The sequence below is a fragment of the Triticum aestivum genome, chromosome 6B (assembly GCF_018294505.1).
Source record: "Triticum aestivum cultivar Chinese Spring chromosome 6B, IWGSC CS RefSeq v2.1, whole genome shotgun sequence".
Lineage (NCBI taxonomy): Eukaryota > Viridiplantae > Streptophyta > Magnoliopsida > Poales > Poaceae > Triticum > Triticum aestivum.
The window spans coordinates 145,251,996-145,261,792 of NC_057810.1; positions in this window are offsets into that span (position 1 = coordinate 145,251,996).

Genomic DNA, 9,797 nt, shown 5'->3' on the forward strand with positions numbered 1-9,797 from the left:
GCTCTCTCCGAGCCGGGCACCCAGGAGAATGACAAATGGGCCCGATGCAGCTGAAGCGGAGGCGCCGCCGCCGGGTGCGAACGAGGACGGTAAAAAACACCCTGACAGTCCACGATCGATTGGCCACAGCCCACGAGCGACCTGCCCCTGCTTTTCATCCATAGAAGCATGCACCATCCATGCGTCGCTGCAAGGCTACCCCACGCCGAAACGTGACCCACTCGTCAGCTGCTCATGGGCCGATTACGGGGCATACAAGAAAACGAGCGGTCGGATACTTACCAGGTCAATGAAAATTACTGTTACGACGCCAGCGAGGCGAATCGGAGGTAGCGAAGGGGAGAAGAGGCACTGCTCCCCTCCTCCTGTCAAGTCCTCCTCGAGGGCAAGCTCCTCTTGCGAGGCCGGATCAAGGCCGACGGGCGCCGGCAGAGTACGGCCCGGCCGAGGCTGAGGCGGCGGCAGCGGCAGGAGAGGAGGTGGAGGCGGCGGCAAGAGAGAGAGAGGAGGCGGCTGCGGGGCGTGGGCTAGGTCTGGCTGCTTTTACTCTTTTCTCTAGCTGCGACTTCCCTTTTTCTTTTCTCTCGTGCCCGCTCGCCCGCCCGCTCGCTCGCTCCTCTCTCTGAGTCGGGCACCCAGGAGACCGACAAATGGGCCCGATGCAGCTGAAGCGGAGGCATTGCCGCCGGGTGCGAACAAGGACGGTAAAAACGCCCTGACAGTCCACGATCGATTGTCCATAGCCCACGAGCGACCTGCCCCTGCTTTTCATCCATAAAAGCACGCACCATCCATGCGTCGCTGCAAGGCTGCCCCACGCCGAAACGTGAACCACTCGTCAGCTGCTCATGGGCCGATTACGGGGCATACAAGAAAACAAGCAGTTGGATACTTACCAAGTCAATGAAAATTACTGTTACGATGCCAGCGAGGCGAATCGGAGGCAGCGAAGGGGAGGAGAATAGGCACTGCTCCCCTGCTCCTGTCGAGTCCTCCTCGAGGGCGAGCTCCTCCTGCGAGGCCGGATCAAGGCCAACGGGCGTCGGCAGAGCACGGCCCGCCCGAGGTGAGGCGGCGGCAGCGGCAGGAGAGGAGGTGGAGCCGGCGGCGGCAAGAGAAAGAGGAGGCGGCTGCGGGGCGCGGGCTACGTCTGGTTGCTTTTACTCTTTTCTCTCGCTGCGGCTTCCCTTTTTCTTTTCTCTCATGCCCGCTCGCCCAGGCCGCCCGCTCGATCGCTGCTCTCTCTGAGTCGGGCACCCATGAGACCGACAAATGGGCCCGATGCAGCTGAAGCGGAGGCGCCGCCGCCGGATGCGAACGAGGACGGTAAAAAACGCCCTGACAGTCCACGATCGATTGGCCACATCCCACGAGCGACATGCCCCTGCTTTTCATCCATAGAAGCACGCACCATCCATGCGTCGCTGCAAGGCTACCCCACGCCAAAACGTGACCCACTCGTCAGCTGCTCATGGGCCGATTACGGGGCGTACAAGAAAACAAGCGGTCGGATACTTACCAGGTCAATGAAAATTACTGTTACGACGCCAGGGAGGTGAATCAGAGGCAGCGAAGGGGAGGAGAAGAGGCACTACTCCCCTCCTCCTGTCGAGTCCTCCTTGAGGGCGAGCTCCTCCTGCGAGGCCGGATCAAGGCCGACGGGCGCCGACAGAGCACGGCCCGACCGAGGCTGAGGCGGCGGTAGCGGCAGGAGAGGAGGTGGAGGCGGCGGCAAGAGAGAGAGAGGAGGCGACTGCGAGGCGCGGGCTAGGTCTGGCTACTTTTACTCTTTTTTCTCGCTGCGGCTTCCCTTTTTCTTTTCTCTCGTGCCCGCTCGCCCAGGCCGCCCGCTCGCTCGTTGCTCTCTCTGAGCCAGGCACCCAGGAGATCGACAAATGGGCCCGATGCAGCTGAAGTGGAGGTGCCGCCGCCGGGTGCGAACGAGGACGGTAAAAAACGCCCTGACAGTCCACGATCGATTGGCCACAGCCCACAAGCGACCTGCCCCTGCTTTTCATCCATAGAAGCACGCACCATTCATGCGTCGCTGCAAGGCTACCCCACGCCGAAACGTGACCCACTGGTCAGTTGCTCATGGGCCGATTACGGGGCGTACAAGAAAACGAGCGGTCGGATACTTACCAGGTCAATCAAAATTACTATTACGACGCCAGTGAGGCGAATCGGAGGCAGCGAAGGGGAGGAGAAGAGGCACTGCTCCCCTCCTCCTGTCGAGTCCTCCTCGAGGGCGAGCTCCTCCTGCGAGGCCGGATCAAGGCCGACGGGCGCCAGCAGAGCACGGCCCGGCCGAGGCTGAGGCGGCGGTAGCGGCAGGAGAGGAGGTGGAGGCGGCGGCGGCAAGAGAGAGAGGAGGCGGCTGCGGGGTGCGGGCTAGGTCTGACTGCTTTTACTCTTTTCTCTCGCTGCGGCTTCCCTTTTTCTTTTCTCTCGTGCCCGCTCGCCTAGGCCGCCCGCTCGCTCGCTGCTCTCTCTGAGCCGGGCACCCAGGAGATCGACAAATGGGCCCGATGCAGCTGAAGCGGAGGCGCCGCCGCCGGGTGCGAAAGAGGACGGTAAAAAACACCCTGACAGTCCATAATCGATTGGCCACAGCCCACGAGCGACCTGCCCCTGCTTTTCATCCATAGAAGCATGCAGCATCCATGTGTCGCTGCAAGGCTGCCCCACGCCGAAACGTGACCCACTCGTCAGCTGCTCATGGGCCGATTACGGGGCATACAAGAAAACGAGCGTTCGGATACTTACCAGGTCAATGAAAATTACTGTTACGACGCCAGCGAGGCGAAGCGTGCGTGCAGGATCGTTTTGAAATCGCGATGGCGCTGGATGGGCGGGTACTCTAGCAGCTTTTATATGTTAGATTTTTGGAGTTGCACATGCCTCACACAGCATGCACATGCCTGATGGACTGAAACTTTACACCTCCTGCAGTAATGTGTCTTCTTCACTTAAATGCAAACAAGTTCGGATTAATCCTTTTTGGAGTTCGCCTCTTAATAAATTTGGATTAAGATGTAGTTAGTTCTGTGCTGTCGGATGTAAACTGCGGATTCTGTAGACTACACCGCTCACCGATCTGTTATTTGCCTCACACAACACATCTACAAATTTACTGCCCCTTATTATGTCAAATTAGGGCCCAACAATTGCTTCAAATTAGGCCCCAACAATCCAACCAACCATACCTACAATGAGCACATCGTAATATATCTGAAATTCATACCATGTTGTTTACATACCATGCTATTTCACATTGATTTCACTTATTACTTTGTGCCATGTTAATGAAAACATAACTCATGATCATATGATACTGCCCTCAACTATGGTGATAAGCGAATTCGAAAATACAAATCCATCTCAGCCATCATTGCTACCAGGCTCCTAAGCCATTGACCATCTCCTTTGCTTCTCTATCAATTGGTTTATGGTGCTGCTGAGGAGCTTTCATGATTATGTGATATTCTTCGCAAGTAGATCAGGTGCAATGCTTTGGTTTCAAATGACCCTTCCTAGTTTAGCAAGTTATTCATTACTTTGGTTCTGTACTGCTAATGCTGGGGGCTTCTGTTCCTTCCTCTGTTTTGTTGATTATGGAAACACTAATTTAAGGAGTTGTATCAGTATATTGTATGTCATCGGAGATGAATGATGAAAGATTCAAGCCTTGATTCTCACATGGTGATGAAAAACAAAGTCATCTTTGTCGCTTTTTCTTTATATTCAGAATTGAATTCTACTCATTATGCTCGTACACATATCTTTGCTCTTCGTGCTAGGCATGTAGGAATTGTTCCCAAATTATTTATTTCATATGAGATGACGCAATACTCTGAAATCTTAGACCTTTGTATTTCAAACTTATTTTTTCCAGTGCATAGTCTCTAACCGTGGGTTTTTTCCTCATGTGCAGAGTGCTACAGTTGGATATTTGTTCAAGACAATTATGTCTGAAGTTCAAACTGCTATCATAAAAGCATTTGCTCCGGTGTTCTAAAGTTTTTCGGTGAAGTGTAATGTATTCGACCATTAGCGATACTACTGACCATAAGCCATAGTACCAATGATGTTATTTCCAATTTGAAATTTGTGTCCGTTGTGACTAATAAGTAACCTGCTCAGGATGCTCTTATTTGTATATATTTTGAAATTGTTTCCTGATTGATGTATTAGAAGAGTGTGGTTAGTCTAGATTTAATCAGTATACTTCAGTTTGGTTTAGTTTAGGGCATATAGTAAGTTTGATTTACAAGAAAATACCAAAATTATCTGCTGCGAAGAACACGTCAGGCATGCTTTTTCAATCTCCCTGTACTTATATGGTTCTGAATTTTCTATTGTAGAACTGTACGGCAAGTTAGTTTGTTATTCAAGCAAAATCCATTTATTATAAAAAGTGTGCCTGGATTGCTCAATTACTAGGATTGTAGCCCACTAGGTAGTTCCAAATCCATTTATTTTGTAGAACATTGGCTATTTCATCAGTCTAAAAATTAAGGCAGCTCAATAGGATTGTGTACTAACATTAGCTTATTTAGTGACTGTAATTTGCGGCTAATGGCAATCATATTAGTTAGGGGGGTGTGAGTTCTATGAAATATGGGATAGAAAGGTTTATTGAACATATATTAGCTTATTTAGTGACTTCGTAATTTAGGGCTAATGACAGTTCCATGTTAGTTAGGGAGTTGTCCAGTTTCATATATGTTTGTGTGTCAGAGACATGAACATTCATCGTTTCATGCCATATTAATTTTTCCTATACATCACAATAGGCGCAAAACAACTATTTCCCAAATGAGAACGGAACATTTGTCGTTTCATGCCATGCAAAATATTCTTATAAGTTTTTTATTTGAATAAGTGACTCTTAAATAGGATGAATGAGGAAATATATCTTTGAAGTGTTTATACGTGCGTTGCACGTACACGTTTACTAGTGTTACCAAGGATATGGTGTAGGGAGTAGTTGTTTATGCTTTTGTGGTCTGTTTGGGTGGCTTATACCTGGCCCGTACACTGGTCTGTGTGCATGTGTGGGGACGGAGCCAGGATGAAAGAATAGGGGGGGGGCAAACACAACTTACCAAGCTTCAGGTGGGTTGGACGGCGCCGGCGAGCTCCAAAGGAAGGCGGCGTTCTCAACGACCTCGCCCCCAAGGCGGAGCTCGACGCGAGCTTCTCGCCTTTCTTCTTGTATGTTGTGGGAATTGCACAATGTATTGCTCATGTGCAAATGCACATATATATGATGTACAAAGGTGGGCCATGACCTCAACTATAGAAATCAACTAGGAGGTTGGCCTAATACACAGATATGCACAACACATATACTCAACACCCCCAGCCCCCCAGCGCCCCCCCTCCCGCAGTCGGAGCGGCACCGCTGCTGACGCAAAGACTGGACTGAAACTCCTCAAATGATATCGTAGGCAAGCCCTTGGTCATGATATTTGCAAACTGTTGGGAAGTAGGAACGTGTAGAACATGAATATCGCCAAGAGACACATGTTCCCGAACAAAATGAATATCCAACTCAATATGCTTGGTTCGACGATAATGTACCAGGTTAGCAGAGAGGTAGACCACCGTAGCATGATCCACAGGGCAAGAGAGCTCCTGAAGCAGCTGGCGAAGCCACGAACACTCGGCGACGATGTTGGCCACAGCGCGATACTCAGCCTCAGCACTGGAGTGAGAGATCGTAGGTTGTCGCTTGGACGACCACGAGATGAGTGAGGGTCCAAGGAAGACACAGTAGCCCGAGGTGGAGCGACGAGTGTCAGGGCAGCCCGCCCAGTCTGCGTCAGAGTAGGCGGTGAGGGCGGTGTCGGCGGAGGCGTAGAGCGTGACGCCAAGGTCCATAGTGCCACAAACATAGCGGGGAATCCGCTTGACGGCGGCCCAGTGAACGTCCCGAGGAGCATGCATATAAAGACACACCTACTGGACGGCATACTGGATCTCCGGTCGAGTCAGAGTGAGGTACTGAAGAGCACCAACGATAGACCGGTAGAAGGCAGCATCTGAAGCAGAAGAACCATCCATGGCAGAGAGCTTGGGCTTCGTATTAGCAGGCGTAGCGGCAGGCTTGTAGTTAAGCATGCCAGCACGATCCAGGAGCTCATGAGCGTACTTCCGTTGATGAAGAAAGAAGCCATCCGGACGTCGCACCACCTCAACACCGAGGAAGTAGTGCAAAGGACTCAAGTCCTTGATGGCGAACTCAACGCGAAGGCGAGCAGTGAGCTGACTAAGGAGATCAGTCGTACATGCCATCAGGATGATGTCGTCGACATAAAGCAGCAAGTAAGCCGTGTCGGAGCCTTGATGATAGACGAAGAGTGGTGCATCCGAGCGGGTGGAGCGAAACCCGAGCTGGTGTAGAAACGCCGCGATGCGCTGGTACCAAGCACGCGGAGCCTGCTTGAGTCCGTACAAGGACCGCTAAAGAAGGCACACGTGGTTAGGAAGTGCTGGATCAACAAACCCCATAGGCTGTTGGCAAACGACCTGTTCCTCGAGGTGACCGTGAAGGAAGGCGTTGGAGATGTCCATCTGGTGCACCGGCCAAGCACAGGAGACCGCAAGGTGGAGAGCCCTGCGAATCGTGTCGGGCTTAACAACCGGAGTGAAGGTGTCGGTGAAGTCGATGCCAGCATGTTGCCGGAAGCCACGAACGACCCAGCGCGCTTTATAGCGATCAAGCGTACCATCAGGACAGAGCTTGTGCTTGAAGACCCACTTCCAGGTAATCACGTTGGCGTGCTGGGGACGAGGAACAAGCTGCCATGTCCGGTTGCGCAGCAGGGCATCAAACTCTTCTTGCATCGCAGCCATCCAGAGCGGGTTACGAAGAGCGGCTCGAACGGAGGATGGCAATGGCGATAGCGTAGAGGTGGATGTCGCGTGGACGTAGTCGTCCAAAGCATAGCACGAGCTCGGGTGAAAAACGCCCGTACGAGCACGGGTGACCGGACCGACCGAGGAGGGCTCGGCCGCAGTCGCCATGAGTGTTGGGGAACATAGTAATTTCAAAAAAAATCCTACGCACACGCAAGATCATGGTGATGGCATAGCAACAAGAGGGGAGAGTATAGTCCACGTACCCTCATAGACCGTAAGCGGAAGCGTTATGACAACGCGGTTGATGTAGTCGTACGTCTTCACGATTCGACCGATCCAAGTACCGAACGTACGGCACCTCCGAGTTCAGCACACGTTCAGCTCGATGACAATCCCCGGGCTCCGATCCAGCAAAGCGTCGGGGATGAGTTCCATCAGCACGACGGCGTGGTGACGATGATGATGTTCTACCGGTGCAGGGCTTCGCCTAAACTCCGCAACGATATGACCGAGGTGGAATATGGTGGAGGGGGGCACCGCACACGGCTAAGGAACGATCCGTAGATCAACTTGTGTGTCTATGGGGTGCCCCCTGCCCCCGTATATGGCGCGCCCTAGGGGAGTCCTACTCCCACCGGGAGTAGGATTCCCCCTTTCCTAGTCCAACTAGGAGTCCTTCCAAGTAGTAGGAGTACGAGACAAGGAAGGGGAAGAGGGAAGGGAAGGAAGGAGGGGGTGCGGCCCCTCCCCCTAGTCCAATTCGGACTAGGCCTTGGGGGGCGCGCAGCTTGCCCTAGGCAGCCCCTCTCTCTTTCCCGTATGGCCCAATAAGGCCCAATACTTTTCCCGGCGAATTCCCGTAACTCTTCGGTACTCCGAAAAATATCCGAATCACTCAGAACCTTTCCGAACTACGAATATAGTCGTCCAATATATCGATCTTTACGTCTCGACCATTTAGAGACTCCTCGTCATGTCCCCGATCTCATCCGGGACTCCGAACTCCTTCGGTACATCAAAACTCATAAACTCATAATATAACTGTCATCGATACCTTAAGCGTGCGGACCCTACGGGTTCGAGAACTATGTAGACATGACCTAGAACTATTCTTGGTCAATAACCAATAGCGGAACCTGGATGCCCATATTGGCTCCTACATATTCTACAAAGATCTTTATTGGTCAAACCGCATAACAACATACGTTGTTCCCTTTGTCATCGGTATGTTACTTGCCCGAGATTCGATCGTCGGTATCCAATACCTAGTTCAATCTTGTTACCGGCAAGTCTCTTTACTCGTTAGGTAATGCATCATTCCGTAACTAACTCATTAGCTACATTGCTTGCAAGGCTTATAGTGATGTGCATTACCGAGAGGGCCCAGAGATACCTCTCCGACAATCGGAGTGACAAAACCTAATCTTGAAATACGCCAACCCAACATGTACCTTTGGAGACACCTGTAGTACTCCTTTATAATCACCCAGTTACGTTGTGACGTTTGGTAGCACTCAAAGTGTTCCTCCGGTAAACGGGAGTTGCATAATCTCATAGGTACAGGAACATGTATAAGGCATGAAGAAAGCAATAGCAATATACTAAACGATCAAGTGCTAGGCTAACGGAATGGGTCATGTCAATCACATCATTCTCCTAATGATGTGATCCCATTAATCAAATGACAACACATGCCTATGGTTAGGAAACATGACCATCTTTGATTAATGAGCTAGTCAAGTAGAGGCATACTAGTGACGTTATGTTTGTCTATGTATTCACACATGTATCATGTTTCCGGTTAATACAATTTTAGCATGAATAATAAACATTTATCATGATATAAGAAAATAAATAATAAGTTTATTATTGCCTCTAGGGCATATTTCCTTCAGTCTCCCACTTGCACTAGAGTCAATAATCTAGTTCACATCGCCATGTGATTTAACACCAATATTCACATCAGTATGTGATTAATACCCATAGTTCACATCATCATGTGATCAACACCCAAAGGGTTTGTTCACATCGCTATGTGATTAACACCCAAAGAGTACTAAGGTATGATCATGTTTTTCTTGTGAGAGAAGTTTAGTCAACGGTCTGTCATATTCAGAGCCGTATGTATTTTACAAATATTCTATGTTCACAATGCTCTGCACGGAGCTACTCTAGCTAATTGCTCCCACTTTCAATATGTATCCAGATTAAGACTTAGAGTCATCTGGATCAGTGCCAAAACTTGTTTCGACGTAACCCTTTACGACGAACCTTTTGTCACCTCCATAATCGAGAAACATATCCTTATTCCACTAAGGATAATTTTGACCAATGTCCAGTGATCTACTCCTAGATCACTATTGTACTCCCTTGCCAAACCAGGGCAGAGTATACAATAGGTCTAGTCCATAGCATGACATACTTTTATAGAACCTATGACTGAAGCATAGGGAATGACTTTCATTCTCTTTCTATTTTCTGCTGTGGTCAGGATTTGAGTCTTACTCAATTTCACACCTTGTAACACAGGCAAGAAACTCTTTCTTTGACTGTTCCATTTTGAACTACTTCAAAATCTTGTCAAGGTATGTACTCATTGAAAAAACTTTTCAAGCGTCTTGATCTATCTCTATAGATCTTGATGCTCAATATGTAAGTAGCTTCACCGAGGTCTTTCTTTGAAAAAACTCCTTTCAAACTCTCCTTTATGCTTTGCAGAATAATTCTACATTATTTCCGATCAACAATATGTCATTCACATATACTTATCAGAAATGCTGTAGTGCTCCCACTCACTTTCTTGTAAATACAGGCTTCACCGCAAGTTTGTATAAAACTATATGCTTTGATCAACTCATCAAAGCGTATATTCCAACTCCGAGATGCTTGCACCAGTCCATAGATGGATCGCTGGAGCTTGCACATTTTGT